This window comes from Vicugna pacos, chromosome 6, assembly GCF_048564905.1.
Source record: "Vicugna pacos chromosome 6, VicPac4, whole genome shotgun sequence".
Lineage (NCBI taxonomy): Eukaryota > Metazoa > Chordata > Mammalia > Artiodactyla > Camelidae > Vicugna > Vicugna pacos.
Genome location: NC_132992.1, coordinates 68,752,494 through 68,772,406, shown reverse-complemented (window position 1 = coordinate 68,772,406; position 19,913 = coordinate 68,752,494). Strand labels below are relative to the sequence as shown.

The 19,913-nt window shown below is 39.5% G+C and overlaps 1 protein-coding gene and 1 non-coding gene across 15 annotated transcripts in view; one reads left to right on the top strand and one right to left on the bottom strand.

Annotated features, from left to right (window-relative positions):
* SIPA1L1 (signal induced proliferation associated 1 like 1) overlaps positions 1 to 19,913 on the bottom strand; it is a 339,090-nt gene that overhangs the window by 254,183 nt on the left and 64,994 nt on the right. For all 14 annotated transcript variants that reach the window (XM_072963345.1, XM_072963338.1, XM_072963348.1 and 11 more), the window contains one exon: positions 12,148 to 12,214. The gene's annotated coding sequence lies outside the window, so the exon portion shown is untranslated. The remainder of the gene's footprint in view (positions 1 to 12,147; positions 12,215 to 19,913) is intronic.
* TRNAD-AUC (transfer RNA aspartic acid (anticodon AUC)) lies at positions 15,862 to 15,934 on the top strand. The gene has a single exon. It is a non-coding gene; the product is annotated as a tRNA-Asp (tRNA).

Here is a 19,913-nt window from a genome sequence, read left to right as displayed (position 1 = left end):
AGATATGAAGATATATATTCTTGGGTTTGGGGTTTTTTTAGAGGGGGAAACAATTTATTACACAAAAAAAGCATAAATATATAACAGATGGTAATGCTTTTTTTTTTCCTACTCTTGGCAGGGTCCCTTTTTAGCTGAATGATTTTTGCTTCTTTTTTTTTCTATTTAAGTATATTTGACATAGAATATTATACTAATTTCATGTGGACAACATAGTGATTCGACATTTGTGTACAGTTGAGGTGAACCCCACAGTAGGTTTTGTTACCATCTGTCACCATGCAAAGTTAATCCCTGTGCTACTCATTATATCCTCATGACTTATTTATTTTATATATAGAAGTCTGTACCTCTTTATCCCTTTCACCCAATTTGCCCACCCCAACCCTCCTCCCCTCTGGCAATTACCAATCTGTTCTCTATGAGTCTGGACTTTGGTTTTTGTTTGTTCATTTGATTTCCTTTTTTAGATTCCACATATAAGTAAAATCCTGAGGCATCTGTCTTTCTCTGCCTGAATTATTGTACTTAGTATAGTGTACACAAGGTCTACCCACGTTATGGCAAACAGCAAGATTTCATCTTTTTTATGGCTGAGTAATAGTCCATTCTGTATCTGTCTATATCCTATCTTCTTTATCCATTCGTCTACTGATAGACATTTAGAGGTTGTCTCCATATCTTGGCTACAGTAAATAATGCTTCAATGAACACAGGAGTGCATCTGTATCTTTTCAAATTAGTGTTTTTGTTTTCTTCAGATAGATACTTGTAAGTGGAACTGTTGAATCACACAGCAGTTCTATTTTCAATTTTTCAAGGAACCTCCATACTGTTTTCCACAGTGGCTGCACCAGTTTAAGGATATATTCTTTAACCTAGACACTCCTCTATATAAATCTGCACACTTAAAAGTTCAAGGACAGCCACAGTGGCATTGTTAACAATACCAAAAGATTAGAAACAACTTAAGGTCTTATTATTAAGAGACTGGATAATAAACTACAACCATACTCTGGAATGTATGCACAGAATGAAAGCATAGTACGGTATGCTACAATTTCTGTAAAAATAAATTTTAAAAAGCATACATATTAAATTCACTATGACATTTCTGGATTGGATCCTGGAAGAGAAAAAGGGTAGAAAAATTGGTAAAATCCAATTCAACCTACACAGTTTAGTTTCACTGCATCACCTTTCGGATTTTACTCTATGGGCATGTATTAGTCACTTAACACATAAAATTTAATTTTAAAAAAGCCTAATTACTTTGTGACTAAACTTCCACCATTTACAATATTCATATTCTTCTATGCACTGCTAATGAGAAACATCGACGACACATGTATTGCTTCAACACTTCTAATGCTCCCATCACTGCACCTGAACACACACCTGCCTCATCTGCTAGGTTTTAGGTCCTTAAAAGTAGAGGCCATGCCAATTCATTTCTGTTCTCAAAGGATCTGGAAAATATTTGCCACAAGGTAAGAGAGCTCAACAAATGAGAGCTGAAATTATGATGTTCTGGTCCAGTGATCCAATTTTTGATTAGTAAGAAATGTTGTACTTCAACACCCAAACAATTCTTCTAAAATTTCCTCTGATCTTTAGTTCACAATGACACAGAACAGAGAAGCAAGGGGCAGAGACGGGTGAAGTGCTTCTCACTGAGGATTTGGATAAACTACCCTCCAACCTCACTTTCTAAACATTTCACTCAGTGCTAGGAGCTGCAGGGAATGTAAAGATAAGAGAAATGAAGTCCTTATGGTGAAAGCTAGGCTTTAATTAAAGTCAACACTTGAAAAGGTGAAACTATGAAACTGCCTTGGATTTTCAAACATTTTTCCCACAAAGGTTATTAAAACGCTTTTCAAAGAAAAATTACTTACTTAGCAATAGAAGAAAATGCAAAAACTCTTAATTTAGACAATGTTTGGCTTTCCTATGATGTCTATTCAGGAAAAAATCTGTGGGCAGCATTCCTAAGAATGTCCAAAAGAAAGGTGGAGGAGGGATAAACTAGGAGTTTGGGATTAGCAGATACAAACCACCATATACAAAGCAGATAAACAACAAGGTCCTACTGTATAGCACAAATGAACTATATTCAATAGCTTGTAATAATCTATGACGAAAAAGAAAATATATATATCTATCTATAACTGAATCACTATGCTGTACACCAGAAACTAACACAACATTGTAAATCAACTGTACTTCAATAAAGAAAAAGGAATGTCCAAAGGAAAAATTCTAGCCTCAAACCCCATCAAAACTTAATTTTTATGAATATTCAAAATACAAAAGATAAATGACTTAGGAAATACTCTGAGGTCCCTGGGTACAGAAATACTACTGAGTTTATCCCAAAAGCATTGATAGAGCCATGCCGTCTCCAAAAACTCAAGAGCTCTCAGACAACCGTGGGCAAACACGGGACTTCTGTGAATACAGATCCTTCACCATAAAATGAAGAGATGACAGCTGAGGCTCCTTTCAGGTCTAAAATCCTATCAGACCTCTCTTCCTTCACACCCCAAATAAAACTAAGACCCTGCAGTCTCTTCACACAAACACACTTCAACACACGCATTTGTCCGTGTGTATCATGGGAAGAAGTGACCCACGTTACTTCCTCCCTATTCCCAGAGTGGCTTAACACAAAGACAAACTGGTATTTGATTACAAATTGGCGTCATATATGAGCAGCTCTCAGATGAGTAAGAAAAGGATTTATCCAACTGCATGTTGAAATGAAATTAAAATGTGTAAGCTGTGCAGTAGAACATTCACTAAAGTATGTATTCATTCACGCTTAGGATTATAAAAGCTTCTAACTTGGTTTCCTATGATCCTTTATGTACTGGTTAGCCCACATATAAGTTCCTCTGCAAGCTATCTTCACGAGCGCACACTGGCTACTTGATATTTTTATTTTGTTCACCACTTTTCATAGCACAGAAAAAAGATGAGAACACTGGTGGAAAGTCAGAGGCAAACCCATCCATAGGCCAAGACACACAAAAGATCGGTGGAGAGTTTTGTTCTCATTTATTTAACATAATCCTTCACTCTAACCTATTCGGTTGAAAGGTGATTGTGTGAAAAAAGCAGAGCGGCGGTCTCTGAGTTGCAGCTAAGATGCTAAAAGCATGGTACAGTGCATGCTGAGAGCTTATCCCCGGCAGGTGACATTTTCCTTTCCAAAACACAGAAACAACACTGTGTTGCTAATCAATATGGTTTTCTTCTAAAGAAGTTATTTTCCCCTAAATAACATAGCATTTTATGGTATACGTTCCTTTCTAAATAATACGGACAGAGAGAAGAGTTTCCCCAGACACATATAAGTAAGTTCAAATTTCCAGAGTGAAAGATACACTTGAGTGGATGAGGATATGAAATAATATCCATCTGTTGGATTAGTGAGAAAAGCCTCCCTGAGGAAGGGAATCTGAACCTGTTTCAAAGGAGGGAAAGGTGACTGACAGGTGGAGAGAAGGGAAATACCAGGCAAGGGAAAAGAGGTGTGGAGACGCTGCCACTGTGGTTTCTCAAGAAGCAGAGTCACAACGTGATGTAAGTGCAGCAAGATTTTTTAGTTGTGAGGACAAACCAAAGGAGATTATATGTCATTTATCACTCCTAGCCTCGTTACAGAAGAAGGCTGGACTACATGACTTGGAGAGCTCACTTCCAAATGAGGCACCATACTGGCTCCCAGCACCCAGCCAACAATGCAAGGCATGTACCTTGGGAGTCCCATTTGACAGACGGAAAGAGCAAGGCTCAGAATCTCGAAGAGGCCACCAGTGAGAGGGTCTTAGTAATTAAAAAGAATGAAAAATATGAAAAGGAATATATATATGTATGCATGTATAAAGGAGTCACTATGCTGTACACCAGAAATTAACACAACATTGTAAACTGATTATACACAACTGAAAAAAAAAAAGATTCAGGAAAAAAAAAAGAATATGCATGCTAACTTTTGTAGAGAAAGAAAAGGCATACTATGAAGACTGACTTCAATAATCCAAGCTCCTGAAGATAATTAGCTGATAAAATAAAGATCACATTCCTCCCTTAAGAGATCAAAAGAATAAGGAAATGTATCTGGCTTCTCATCCCAGACCAAGGAACGGAAAGGAGTCTAGGCCATTCTTTACTTTGAAAAGTGTCCTCTAAGAAGTCCTTTAAGGGAAACTGATGGACAGGACACAAAGCCTATTCCTGGGGCTATGGTGGTTCTCACTTAATTATGTACTCCCTCAGGCCAGCAGTGTCCACAGTGAGGTAGGTGTTCCGCTGAATACACAACACATTCCTTGGCCATCAGAACGGAGGTGAGCAGTTAACTGAAGGGGCCTTTCAATCTTTGGAAGCACTGAAGACAGCCCTCACACCTGACTTTATTCCCAGCGCACAAATGCTAAAACTACGTGTTATTTCTATACAAAAGCTCAATAGCCATGATCACAATTTACCTGTGAAGATTTAATTAAAGAATTCCATGTGTGTAAATAAATTCACATCTGGCAGCAAAAGACAGTCCAATTTAAAAAAATGTGAACTTTTTAAAAAGTAGAATAAACATTTTTAAACCTTAAAAAAAGATAGTCTAATAAATAAAACTCACCTTAAAAAAAACCTTCAAACCATACTTCAATTTAAAAAAAAAAACCTTCAAAACCAAATATTAGAAGTTAACAAGCTCTACTTATTCGTAAACAAGTCAGTTCCTCAAATGGAGCGCCTGCCTTGTCCCACTTCCCTAGATAAATAGGTGGAATTAAAGAACACTTCTATAGATAAACCCTCTCTGCTGAGGAGAGCCACTCTGGTAAAACAATTTGGGAGTATCTATTACAACGACCCATGACCTGACAACTGCCTAGAGAAACATACGCCCACGTACACAGAGCCAAGGGCAAGGATACTCTTTGCAGCCTTAATTGCCATCAGAAACTATTGGAAACAACCTCGAAGATCAGCAATAGGAAAACTGCAGAAAGATGACGGCATGTTCCCAGGACTAGTCCACATAACACCAAGCAGCACTTAAAAGGATGAACTGGACTGATATCCACCAGCATGGACAGCTCTCCAAAGCATGTTAGTGAATGACAGAAAAGTTACTAATATTCCTTATAACACCAATTACGTAAAGTTTCAAGACACAAAAATACAATACTTTTATATTATAAATACCAAATCAACACAGTGTTTGCCTCTGGAGCCAGCAAGAGGAAGCAGGGAGTAAACTTACAAACTCATTTATTACTTTTGTTAAAAAATTAATTTTAGAAAACATCCTGCAAGGATGCTACAGGGTTATCAAATGACTCAGCATTACAGAAGAAAGGGAAATGTAGATAGTATCTCCACATTCACTGCTAAATTAAAATCTAATAAAATGTAAAAGAAGACAAGCTACCAGGAACAATCAGAACATCACAAATGAAGCTGGGGTTTTATCTGATCAAGGACAGAAGACTCTGTCAGCTTAAACGGCCACATGAAACTTCAGCTAGTGTAATGAATTATTATTGGTGAGAGCTCACACACATTTTCTTTTTCCAGGCTAAAAACTTGACAATAACTGAAAGCAGCTCTAACAGAGAAATGTCAAAAATTATGTTAGCATCACTAAATTAAAAGTCATGCTCCCTTTTAACCACTAAGAATCCTTTCCCACCAGTGGCCAACACTGATGTGAGAATACAAACATAACTTTTTAATAAAGGTCAGCTTACAGTAACAATAACAAGGAGGGTCCCTCCCTGTAAAGGACTCTCTGGAAAATCAGGGCCTTACATGGGTACCATTTACCTCCTCTATTTGTGACCCTGGCAGTGGACCATCAGCCAGGCTCTCTTTTATAAAACCATCCGTCTACATTCCTCAGGGAAAATAAAGTGGCTCTCAATCCAGGGAGCTGTCTCTCCAATATTATATCTATTTGTAACAGCCACTCAAGTGAAAAAGAGGGAAGGGAGGGAAGAAGAGAAATAACCAATTCATTGTTGTAATACTACATATAATCAATATAAGATTTACTTTAAATAAAATCAAATGCATCTTTCTCATTTTTAGTTACTATAATGCCAAAAGATTTAACAGAAAAAAAACTAACCATAGAAGAGTAAATAACATTCCTAATAATGTTGTTAAATATAAAAAATAAAAATCAGCAAAGTATGAGCCCAATTTTGCTTTTAAAACATACAGATACAAATTAACTTATTTACAAAACAGACATAGAAAACAAACTTATGGTTACCAAAGGGGACAGAGGGGGATAAATTAGGAGTTTGGGATTTGCAGATACTACCTACTATACATAAAGTAGATAAACAACAAGGTCCTACTATATATCACAGGGAATTATATCAATATCTTACAATAACCTGCAATGGAAAAGAATCTCAAAAAGAAAAAAATATGTATAGAACTGAATCACTTTGCTATACACCTAAAACTAACACAATATTGTAAATTGACTATACTTCAATTTTTTTAAGGTTAAAAAAAAGTATATATGATCATGCAGAAGGATTAAAAATGAAAAAAAACCTATTAAAATGTTAGCAGTCCTAAAAAGCAAATGACCCAGTTTCTTCTACAATAAATTACATGAAAAAAAAAAAAGAGGAAAGGGAAAACGTCACAGATTAAGAAAGACTTGAAAGAGACAAATGCAATGTGTTTATCAAGCTTGGATCCTGATTCCAACAAACGAATTGTAAAATGACAATTTTGAGACAAAGGAGGAACATGAACACAACAGACTTCAGGACAAACTAGAAGTGAGTAATACTGAAGTACTGTCATTAATTTCATTAAGGGTAATGACGTGACAATTTTTTAAGTCATGATCTGTTAAAAATACTTACCGAAATATTTGCAGGTTAAATGGCATAATATCTGGGTTGTGCTTCAAACTCAAAAAAAAATTTTTTAACCATAAAAACAGGAAGAAGATGGATGGAACAAGAAAGAAAAGGTGTAATTGTTGAAGCTCGATTGATGGGTGCATGGGGGCTCACCGTGCTATTCTCTCTACTTTTGTGTATGCTTGAAAAATCTCACAAACAAACAGTGGAAATGCCAGCAGGGACAATTCTCCCTGGGTGGTAGAGACTGAGTGATCTGGTGAGAATTGGGTGATTTTTTTTTACTTTATCGTATGTGCCTTTTAGGAACATTCAGATTTTACACAATATGAATTACTTTAGTTACTTAAAGAAACAAATGTTAGTCTTTTAGAAGGTGGATAGGTCTTTCAATGCCCAGTTCCAATGATACCAGTACTCCATGGATTTATTTCTCCCTCTACAGACACCTCAATGCATTTTACTGTACTTCCACCAAAGGCCTACTTACAATTTTTAATTATGTTTTATCTCCCTCGCTAGAAAAAACAATTTCCTTTTTGTATTTCTATCCTTGACAACACTAAGCAAAAAGCTCTCTCTTTATAATAGGCATTAAATAGCTACATACTTAATTGAATTAACTTTTCCACTAATAAATCCAGGGGTTAAAAACTAGTGACAACAGCAGTAGAATATTTTACTTCTTGTAATTACAAAAGTTTTAAGGCTAGAACATGCCCAGAGGGCCTTATACCCATCAAATGTTACCTAGTCAATTTCTTAAACCATTTATTTTCCAATTGACTGGGGCGGGGGGTGGGGATCACTCAGTAGCATAATGGCTCAGTTACTGATTAAGCTAAAGTCTTTTTTTTTTTTTAATGATTCCTGGGGTGGGTGGGGAATCAAAATCTATTAGTTCCTGAACAATCATTCACTATTTAACCTACTGGAGACTCCTCCAGAGTATCGATCAGTCCATTTTCATTAAGGAAACCAATATGGGAAGAACACAGAGCTAGCCATGAGCTAAGACACCCGAGGGTTCAAGCGCATCTCCTGCCCTGAAAAGGCTGGTGTTGTCTGGAAGGACTGCACACGCACTCCTCTGCTATGTTCTTACTCACAGACTCACTAGAGACTTCGGCATGTTTTGTGCTGATGTGAGCAGTAGCTTTCCTCAAGCCTAGGGCCTTGCCTTTAAAAGTCATTTCCAAAAAGACACAATTAAGCCCTCCTCCCACGAGGAGGAGCACCAAAACCCCCAAAACAGGGAAAACTGGATATCCCAACACGTACGACATCACTCACCATATGACCTGAATTTGTACGCATGACTTTGATGAAAGCCATTCAAATACTAGCGAAGACACTTACACCTTGCTTTTCTGTCTAAAGTATTTTGAGGTATTGACAAACATTAAAACAAAGCCCAGGTTTTAAAGTAAAACCCCAACTCCTAAGAGTTTCCCAAGCCCTTTGAGAAACATGAGTGTAGCATGAAAAACTGGCAGGTGCAAGCTCTCCCCAGGTTCCATCTCTCACTCCACCCGGTGTGTGATCTGTTCCCAAAGCCAGGTCTTCAAAAATGCTTTCGCCCACCCAGCATTTTCCGGCAGGTAGGCGAGGTGTGGGCGGGGCTGAGCTCTGCACAATTCCCACCCTGGCCTCCACCTACATTCCTACATAGTTCCTGTTCTTGCTTCTCTATTTTCTGATCCCTTACTTTAGACTTTTGTTCCCATCTACTCCTATTAGCAAATTTTAAATGTTTCAGACATTCAAGAAAGTGGGTAACATGGTAACATTATAAAGGATCATATCCACACAAATCCAGGGCCCCTAAAATATGAGCAGGTACTAAGAAATAAGACACTCCCCCAAAGATAACTTATTCCTATTCCCATTTGTTCTGCTTGTCACTAGAATGAGTAGTGACCTCCAGGCATGCCAAATTCAGGTCACATTAGTCATGGCCAAAGATAAAAGGAAAACTGTGCAATCATCCCTTTGCTACTCTAAATTTTCAATATTTTCATATTACACTGGAGTCAATCTTTAGTTAATAAAATTCTATGTAGTATTTATCTGAAAAAGCCACCTCCCTTTGGTACCCTCAGTGCCACTGTGAAACTCCAATTTATGTTGACCCAGAGATTCTAGCAAGTCTACTCAAGGGTAAACATCTGAGCTCTTTTCTTCTTAGAGTTAACATATTCAAACTCCTATCATTAGTTAATCTACTGTCTTTGTCACTGGACTAGGTGTAAAGAGGAAACTGTACTCGATATGATCAGCTCTCCTCATGATTTAAGAAAGGCATAATTTGTTAGAATAATGAGAAAAGAGATTCGGTACATCAGTGGATACAAGGGGTCAGGCCACAGTTCTACAGGATGGACAGCCAGGGAAGAAATGTCTTCCAAGCTTCCATTTTTTAACTGATTTCTGAATCTGCTATAGACATTCTATTGCCTGGATGACGGATGTCAGCTTCCTGTTACCACTCCATATAACACCAAGAGAAGTCTAGGAGAGTGCTCCAACATGCTTTTTTTCTTTCCTTTTCTTTATTTTTTTTCCACACTTACTAAATGGTTGGGACTTCCCATAAAACAACAAAAAAGGACGTCTTTACTTTTGTGTATTATACCAGCAAACTAATAGTCTAAGTAAATACAACCAGTATTATTCTTTTTCACTTTATTTCCAAGAAAAGAAAGAAGTGGAGAGCTTTTTTAAAAATTTCCTCACTCTTCCATGAAAAGCAGAAGCCTGGAATGCTATAAGCCAAACTGGAGAGAAAATTTAAGTAATACCTCACCTAGCTATGAGTACACAATTGTCTTTACAAGGAAAGGAAAGATCCAAAGAAAAATATACTTGAGAAAATTATTCAAATGTTTCAATGCATAAAGCACATCATTTAGTCAAAGATCATTTTCAATTAACATCACTCTGTTTCCTGTTGGGTGCTTAAAAAGAATATAGCAATTTTTAAAATTTTTTAAAGGAAGAAATAAAGTATGCTTTCTCAATTCAATTATATATATATACATATATATTTTTTAAAGGGGGAGAGGTAATTACATTTACTTATTTAGTTTTAGAGGAGGTACTGGGGATTGAAACCAGGACTTTGTGTATGGTAAGCATGTGCTCTACCACTTGAGCTATACCCTCCCACCACCTCAATTTTATGTTCTACAACAACACTACTAAAACATAAATAAATTTAAAAAGTATAAGAATGATGGACTTAATAAGATACACACAGGACTGCATACAAAATACAAAATTTTGTGGGTTGGGGTTTTTTTGCGGGGGGTTGTGGTATTTTTCGACTTTTGTTTTCTTTTGGAGGAAGGAAATTGCTTTGGATATACCTTAAGTAGAGAGCGAGCAGCTAGGAGAAAAGCATCCATTTAGAAAGCCAAGAAGGAGTCACAGCAGCAGCAGAGCTGGAGGACCGTTCAATCACGGCTCCCTCCTCTGCTGTCCCGGTCGACCTAGGATGTATGAATGCTAAGACTCTCCCACACCATCTAACAGGTGTACCAGCACCATCAGATGTCACCGCCATTAAAAGAAGTGATCTAAGTGCCCAGGGGTCCAGGCTGTTAAACTAAACAACACAATTCAGAAGACAAGGTGTAGCTGCTACAACATAAAAGCCACACAAGCTTGGCCCCACAGTAACCCTGAAACTCAGGGCTTCTGCTAAGAACTGTCCTATTCACGTGTATCAACCAGGAGCTGATTCTCATTTAAGCATGCTTAAAATACTGTAAGACATACAGGGACTGCACTGAAGGTGCACATGTCAGTAGCATACAGGTACTGAGGAGGAAAAAAAAGTGAATCTTGTAAAACAAATTCCAAGATCGAGGTAAAAACCACAGACACTCGATAACAGGCACTGATTTTTCGTCCTCTGCAAGGTAGCTGAGCCACAGCTACCTATCCGGAGCGCTCCTGCAGGCCGCCTGCCTCACCACTCACCCATTCTTGATGGTTCCAGAGACACTACATTCTAAGAGGTAGTTTCTCAGTTGTGTTGTTAATAAAAAAACCTAGGCTCTTCAAATGGCTAAAATTACAGAGATAAAAATCTTTCTTGGATTCTACCTCTTTTGAAGAATGACTCTGAGAATGGATAAATCAACTGCTAACAGGAAAGTGTCCTAATGTACTTTTTAAAAACATTTTCAGAGATAATCACTCCCCAATTTCTCTTACTGAAATTCAAGGAAGGTCAGAAATAGCAAGCCACTTTGAAATCAGTGCTCCAATTACCCAGCGGGCTTCTGAAAAGAAGCCCTCAGCTCTGCACAAAGGTTTACAGAGGTGAGATGCTCAGATAACCTTGACTGTCCTTTGTGGGATGCTCTTCACTCCAGAAGAGCTGACTCCTCAGGCAATTTGCTTCTGCTTCTCACAAAGCAGCAGATAAGAAAAATCCCCATCGCTTTGTCTCAGCATCTGGCTGAGAGGAAGGTTAAGTACAAAGTAACAGAACCAAAGAAACCGACGTAATCCCGAACTACTTGTTTAACTGAATTTAGGAGCTCATTAACATTACAGCATTTTCATCCTGTAGAAAAGTCTCTTTCTATCAAATCAAGCTGTTATTTTTCTCAATGAGAATGTCCTTTTACAACTGAGTAAAAAAATGTTTGAGGAACGTCCACTAAAACACTGGGATAGGCCCAGGACAGAACTGGGTCTCCACCTAGCAGTAACCAAGTGCAATCACTCTTAATCAATGGCAGGTGTCAATCAAACGGATCAGCCAGCCATCTCTCAACTTCTCAGGATAAGCAGGGTATTCCAAACTATGTATTAATGCATCTGGGGTAACAAGATTCTTATTTAGAACATGGATTGAGGTACAATCTAAAATGTGAAGAAACACAGAGAAGATTTTCTGAGCAATTACTATGAAACGACACGTATGTAACAAAAACATTATTATTATTAACTTAAGTTGCCAGAAAAATATCTGAACTATTTAATTTATGAAGATGAAAAGAGAATTCAGAAATCAATGACTAAAAACTGCATAGGAGTCTCCTCTTGTCTCTATTTCTGCCTCTCAGCAGTAAAACAACCAAGGAGGAAAAACCAGTGGGGGAAAATACAGAATCCACATTTGCTAAATCAAAATCCTGCTATGAGCAGCAGGCCTTCTCAGAACGAAGAACACGTGGGTGGCACTCCCTTCTCCCACCGCGACTTTGTGACTCATCTACCAACTCACCTGATTCCACTTCCCAGCTAGCAGTAAATCTGGCTTCCGAGTCCAACGTGAGGTATTCTCTCAAAACCTAGAGGAGAATAATTAGAAACTTTAGGTTATTTTACAGTTATCTTCAAATTCTGAAAAACATAAACTGTACCTCATAGTAATAAGGTGGGGGGGGGGAATTACAGCTCCCAAACCATAACTGTGAAATGTTATACTTCCCCCTAAAACCCTGTTCAATGTGTAATCTCTTTATGTGCAGTTCAACACACATTTAAATTTAAGCCAACCAACAGCCACTCCCACTTAAAAAGCAAATTCTTTTGGTGGGGGGGGGATAATTTGATTGATTGCTTGGATGATTTTAAATGGAGGTGCTGGGGAACAAATTCATAAACCTGGCTATTGAGTCTCCAGGCAGACTGCTGATCCGTGGCCTCGCCCCACACAATCTGATCAGTAAGTCTAGGAGATGCTAAGGAACCCGTGTGAGTAAGAAGCAACCCCTAGAAGGTGATTTTGATGCAGCTGGTCCATCACCTGCCTGTGGGAACCACTGCTCCAAACCAGTGGTTCTCAACAGGAGGCAATTCTGTACCCTGGGGACATTTCTGGTTGTCACAACAGAGGAAGAGGGTATACTACTGACACTTAATGGGCAGAGGCCAGGGATGCTGCTAACCATCCTGCAAGGCACAGCACAGCGCAAAGAATCATCCAGCCCACAGCGTCAGCAGTGGTGGGAGTGAGAAAGCCTGCTCCAAGGCAACCGAACATTCTGATGACGGAGAAATCCGACGATTCCCACACTGGTCATTCCAGATAGGTCCTAAACCCTGCTCCAGTCACACATTTCCTGTGACTGCAGACTTATTATTAGTTGAATGAATACACATACAGGCCCAACATTAAAATCTACAGTACATGTACTTGTTTCTAAAAATATTAAAATAAGTCAGATTATACTTGTCCAAAAGAGCTTCCAAGAAACCAATTTTTTTAATAATAGTACTTCACTGTTTTTTAAAAACAAAATTTTAATGGCAGTACTGGGGATAGAGTCCAGGACCTCGTGCAGGCTAAGCACGAGCTCTACCACTGAGCTATACCCCCATCCCCACCCCCGCCAAGAAACCAATTTTTTAATGTTTGCTGAGGTGAAACCCTATTTCAAACTGGGCTAATTCCCAAACCCTGTTCCCAAACATAAAAAATGGAAGCTAAGAAGAGGAACAAGAATCAGAACCTAGTTTCACTTACAAATATTCCCACTTCCTGGTGAGACAAGAGGGAAAGCCCTCATCCCATCCTGTCACCTTGGACATTAGGCTCCCGTCTTTCATTCAGCCAAATATAAAGATATTTCAAAACTTACGTTAACTGCATTCGAAATGAGACCCATAGAGGGCTTACCATGTCCTGCACCGTGATCTTACACAATATAGCAGAACAGAGCTTCAGAAGACCCCGCGACAGGTCTTTCCTACCCTATCATAATCAAACAGTAGAAACAGCAGACAAAAGCTGCGGGAAAAGAAACCTGTAAAAGATATTCTGAGCATCAGATACTCCAGATGATAAAACTTGCATTTTTTACATGACTGGTCTACAAATTGCACCCACAGAATGGATAAAGAAGCCTGTAACATTCCAAATGTACACTCTGTTTTGTTAATCTTAATGCATAAGCTATCATCAGCTAATTACATAAACAAAACATACCAGCTGATTTGCACTAGTAATCTACCTAGGTACATGAACAAACATGCACATTTTAAACCCAAGTGAAAGGATATGATTTGTAAACACACTTAGACTCCATAGAATCACTGCATTCCACTGGACAACATTTCCATGACATGGCATATGGGCTTATGTTCTAATTATAGTCTGGTTTCCTCCTCTGAATCCCCAGTGCTATAAAGGAACTACGCATAGCAAACTGACCCCCAGTCACCCCAGGCAGCAAGCACCTGGATGGTGGGTGGGCAGAAGGTGTTTCCATTTCAAAGCACCGGTGGGTTTAGGAGTCCAGGAATAATCTGTGGCAGAGGCAGGATTCCAATCTGGAGCTCCCCACCAGGCTTGGGGACCTCTGCACAAGCCAGATGGTCAGGATGCTTTGCTGAATGACGTTTTTCCAAAGGCAGGGCTACCATACATTCTAGATTCAAGATGCCTGTGAACTCAGTGTAGAGCTCATCACATCTCCACTACGGAAAAGACAATTGCAAAAGGCAGCCTCTGACAAAAGCAGAAAAATAATGACAAAGATAAAATTCTTAATATCCATCAATGGCTCTGGCTTCAGGAAGCCAAGTAATTTGGGAGACCTCCTTTGTTTCTCCAAAGGAAGAAAGGAAAACCCAAAAATGAATAGGAACATTCAGAAATATTAGCACACAATATGAAATGCAAGCCCTACCTTCATTTTTCTAGATTTAAATCGGCTTTCAAATAAAAATTCATAATTAAATTTCAAAACATAAACAATTCTTTTTTCTCTCTCAGCAGTAAAATATATTCCGTTCCAAAAAAGAAAGCTTGCTCAATTTCCTGTCAAAAGCAATCCAGAGAAGGCCACCTACACTGTAAAAGCAGCAAGGAAAAAACACACACACACACACAAAAAAAAAACCAAAAGCTGAAAAAAAGCCTGTACGTGTGGGAGTGTTCTAAGTGCAATGTAACTACCACTGTGGGTTTTAAAAGCGTTTCTCCCTTGATCATTCTGAGAAATAGGAAAATCAGTGTAACTGCTACAGAGAAGTCTGTCCTCCAACCTACGTAAGGAGAACAAGCCCTGTGATGGATTTCAGTTCCCCCAAAGACAGAAAAGTGCCAAGGGACAATTCAAGGCCTTAACCTGTGATTTTTCTTTTGTACTAAAGCAAATTCTACCAAATAGACCACTTACGTGTAATGTTTTCAGAGACAGAAGGCTCCTCTGACAATCAATCCCTTCCCCACAGCACAGCACACCACCCCCAATCCCAAACGACACAAATTTCTAGATTAGGGCCAGTTTGGTCCTCATAGGCTCCATTCTACACCTTTGGGGGCTAACCAGTCACACACACAAACGTGAGATGAGTAGATCACAGATGAGGGCAGCATGGAATTCACCATTCTGTCTATCAGATTCCCCTTTCCCTGTGCCTACTTCCTGAAAACCCTAAATTCTGAGACAGCAATCGACCAGCCCAACACTTGTTACTAAAAGCCTACTGAAACGTGCTCAGTGCTAAAGCAGAGTACAGCAGGGGGAGAAAAAGACAGGAAGCTTAAACAGCTCACCAGAGAATTGAGGAGAAAAGAATAGCACACACGAAGTCAGTTAAAATTAAATCCAGTATTATCACTGAATGGTAACACGGTAAAGTGCCCTATTTCTGTAAATCATACTTCCCTCGAAAGGAGGCTGTCACAAAAGCAAACATAAGTGGAGAGAAATAAATAATGGGCAAGGAAAAGGATATAATAATATGATGGTAAATATTTTAAAACCAGCATACCAGAAGACAAATCAAGGGGGGAGGGTATAGTTCAGTGTTAAGAGCACATGCTCAGCATGCACAAGGTCGTGGTTCAATCCCCAGCACCCCCATTAAAAATAAATAAATAAATCGAATTGCCTCCGCCTAAAATTAAATTGAATTAACGGTATTAAAATAAATGTTCTGAATTTAAAAAAAAAAAGCTAAATCAAGATATAACATGAGGCAGGGTGGAGGGTATAGCTCAGTGGTAGAGCGCATGCTTATCATGCACAGGGTCCTGGGTTCAATCCCCAGCACCTCCATTAAAGAAATAAACCTAATTACCTCCCCCACCACCAAAAAAAAGATGTAACAGGAAGATGCATGGGAAGGGCAGTTTCCAGACAAAACAGCCCAGGAAAGCAAACCCCTTAAACCTCACAAATGATTTGTCTGATAAGCTAACAATTTTGGAAAAAAATCAACTCACAGGAGGAGTCTCTTTCGTTTTGTTTAAAAATCTCAGGCCAGACCATCCAAAACAGTTGCAAGACTACAACAAATAACTTTATTTCCCTGAACTGCCTGAGAGTAAGGAGCCAATCTGATGGCCTATCACCCCTACAGAGTCCGGTGAGTATATTTCTGTAAACCAGGGCATTCTCCTCCAAAACTGCAAGAATTACGACCATCCACACCCAGAAATTAACATTGGTACAGTACAGTCATCTAATCCACAGACCAGGTGTGACTTTCTCCAGTGGTCCCAATAGCATCCACTTCAGTAAAAAGATCCAATCCAGGATGTCACACTGCACTGATCTTTCATACCTCAGTAGTCTGTTTCAACCTAGAATTCCTCAGACTGTCCCTGACTTTCATGACCTTGACAACTTTGAAGATTTCAGGACAGTTCTGTAGACTGTTCCTCACTCTGGGTTTGTCTGATACTTCCTGATGATTAGAGTCAAGTTACGGCCGTTCAGCAAGGATACGACGGAAGAGCCCCCTCCTCCTGTGGTTATCCTATCAGGTGGTGTGCAGTTTCAGTGTCTCTCCCTGACGGGTAATGTGAACTTACATCACTTGACTGGGTGCCATCTGCCAGACTTCCCCCCTGTAAAGTGACTCTCTTCCCCTCTGTATTGAAAAAGTATTTAGTGAGGTGATACTTTCAGACTATATAAATTTCCTATTTCCCAACCAACTTTCACCAAACACTTGAAGTCCACTGATAATTCTTGGCCAAGTTAATTATTCTATGATAGCTGCCTAAGAGTGATTATTTTAGTCTGATAATTCCAACCATTTTAGTGGGAAAAAAAAGATATTTAGAAACCAAGATCGGGGAATGAATATTGCAAACAGATTATCGCTGTTCCTAGGTCATCTAAGTGAACAGAAGCACACACATATATGTGCACACTTACTTCTTTCTTTCGGTGTCCATCCATGTATACTGAAGACCATCAGTTCAGGCAGATACCCTGAATTCCGATCACACACTACAAGATTCGTTCTAGTTTCACCTTTCCATTCCTGTAAGAGTGGGGAATCTGGTTCCCATTAACCTCTATTTATGTCCTTACTGGATTCATGCCCCCATGTCACATAATGCTGCCCCTGCCTCTGACCCAGTATCACAGAAAGCCTGCTTTAGAGGACCAGTAAGGAGGGAAGCCTAGAAAGACAAAAATGTTTTAGATAGAAACCACTCTACTCCAGTCAAACACCAAAGAAAAAGCTGCAACCCACATCCACGTCCATCAGACAGGCCAAGCAGGGAGCCAGTGGTTCTCCATGGCCTGGCGGTAATGAAGCCCTCTTACGAGAGACTGGACACTACAGTACACCACTTTCACAGAGCCCAGACAGGCAAAGCTACAAACACACAGTGGTCCCTTCTTATCCTTAAGGGATACAAGACCCCCATGGGTGCCTGAAACCACAGATAGTATCGAGCCCTATACAGGCAGACCTCGGACATGTTGCAGGTTCAGTCCAGACCACTGCAATAAAGCAAATATCCCAATAAAACAAGTCACACACATTTTTTGGTTCCCCAGTGCATATAAAAGTCATGTTTTCACTATCCTGTAGTCTATTAAGTGTGCAATAGCATTATGTCTAAAAAAAAGTACATACTTTAATTTGAAAATAGTTTATTGCTAAAAGATGCTATCATTGGAGCCTTCAGGGAGTCGTAATCTTTTTGCTGGTGGAGAGCTTGAAATATGTTGAGAATTATTAAAATGTGACACAGAGACATGAAGTGAGCAAGTGCCTGACATGGGGTTGTGCACACCTTGTGAAAAATACAATACTGCAAAGCACAGTAAAGCCAGGCACAACAAGATGGATTATGCCTGTACCTACCATGTTTTTTCCTATACATACCTATGATGAAGTTTCATTCATAAATTAGGCACAGTAAGCAATGAGCAACAATAACTAACTATAAAATAGAACAATTATAACAACACATTGTAAGATAAGTTATGGGAACGCAGTCACTCTCAAAGTATCTTACTGTACAAACTTAATGCCTTTTCCATTTTAACTAAGCACTTATCACGCACCATGGTCATAACTTTTGCAGCTTGAGATGCAACAGCCAAACTAGCATGAATTTCTTTCTCCTTCTTCATAATTTCATGGATGGAAGATTCAGCCTCACTGTAGCCCCTAGCAGCCTTAGCATACAATTTTTTTTCTTTCCTTATTAAGTCAAGAACTTTGACCTTTACCCTAAAGGAAGCACTTTACACGGCTTCTCTCTGGCCCATCTGAAATGCCAGCATTACAACTCCTGTGATTTGAGGCCATTATTAAGCAAAATAAGAGTCACTGACCACAAGCACGGTGATACCACAACAGTCAATACCAACCAGAAAAACTGAGCCGGCTGCAAGGTGACTAACAGGCAGTGATGTGGTGGACAAAGAGATGGTTCACATCCAGGGCAGGACGGTGCGAGATTTCATCACATTACTCAAAACAGCTCACGACTTAAAACTTATAAACTTTATTTCAGGAATTTTCTATTTACTATTTTTGGACCACAAAAAGAGAAACCTTGGATAAAGGGGGATTACTGTATTGTTTACAGAGATACTCATTTAAAGCTGAACATTAAATTCAGGACAGCAGTCACGTGGTTGTGCTTCACCAAAGCACAAGGAGGTCATCAGCAAAGTCTCAATTTTACATTTGAGATTTGAGGCCTAAAAGGTGAAGTATGTTCCCTGTGGCCACACAACTAATCAGCAAGAGCTCAGATGCAGACCCAGGTCTGACTAGAATCCTCTTCCACACTATTCCTCAAACAGAGGAAAGAAACGGGCAGAAGTGGAGTTACCATTCTGAGGGTAAGACTCCTTCTGTGTCTCTGAACCATTTCCACAATGGTGTGCAGGGTATGGGCCCAGAATCAGCAGGGTAAACATCTTCCTGAAGGCAGGGGCAGGGGGCAGAGGGTCAAATCAGGGCCATACTTGAGAACTGAACTGCAAGAGCAGTATGACCAGCCCTTTACGGACAGTTTCAATCACATCCCACAGGCTACCCATCCTGATTCAATTCAGGCATCTCACCTCCCCTCAGGGGGCCCGGTAAAATACTACTAACCATTGTCTGGTTTTGTTTAGAAATCAGGGGGCAAGGGAGAGAAGACCCAGCAATCCATTCACAAAAATTCCAACCACACCTTAAACATGGTGCGACTGCATATCACTTCGTGCACAGCACGAAACACGAAATAAGCGCTTCACAGTGCCGGGCCCTTTTAAAGAATCTGTGTAATAGGACAGCAATAGTACTCCAAAGGAGGGACCAGGACATCCTGGGAAGCCTAGATACCACTCTACCACCTGGTGGATGCTGTAAAACTGCTAAAAACCCTGAAAGACGGCTCTCCATTAAGAGAAAGCAAACGAAAAGAAAAGCAAAAAGATACTGTGTTTATCGTCTCCAAAAGTCAGAAATAACTGCATTCTAATTGCATTTCTGGTAGAAATACCTCCAGCGTCTACAGAAGTCATCAATAACATCTCACCCCACCTGGAAAAGCCTCGTGATCAGCACTAATGACCCTGCGGTCTTAGTTCACGTTTTCTAAGTCTGTCTTTAAAATGGAGTAAGTTCATCCACTGTGGATTTCCAGGGGGTTCGGTATAAATTGAATCAGAAATAATTATAAGCCTCGCCTCTTCCTGATCCCCTCCCCCAAATTCACTAAGCTCTCTCTTCCCTCTCCGTCAAAGTTTTCTTTCTAAAGAGGAAAAGTCTAGACTTAGGCCACAG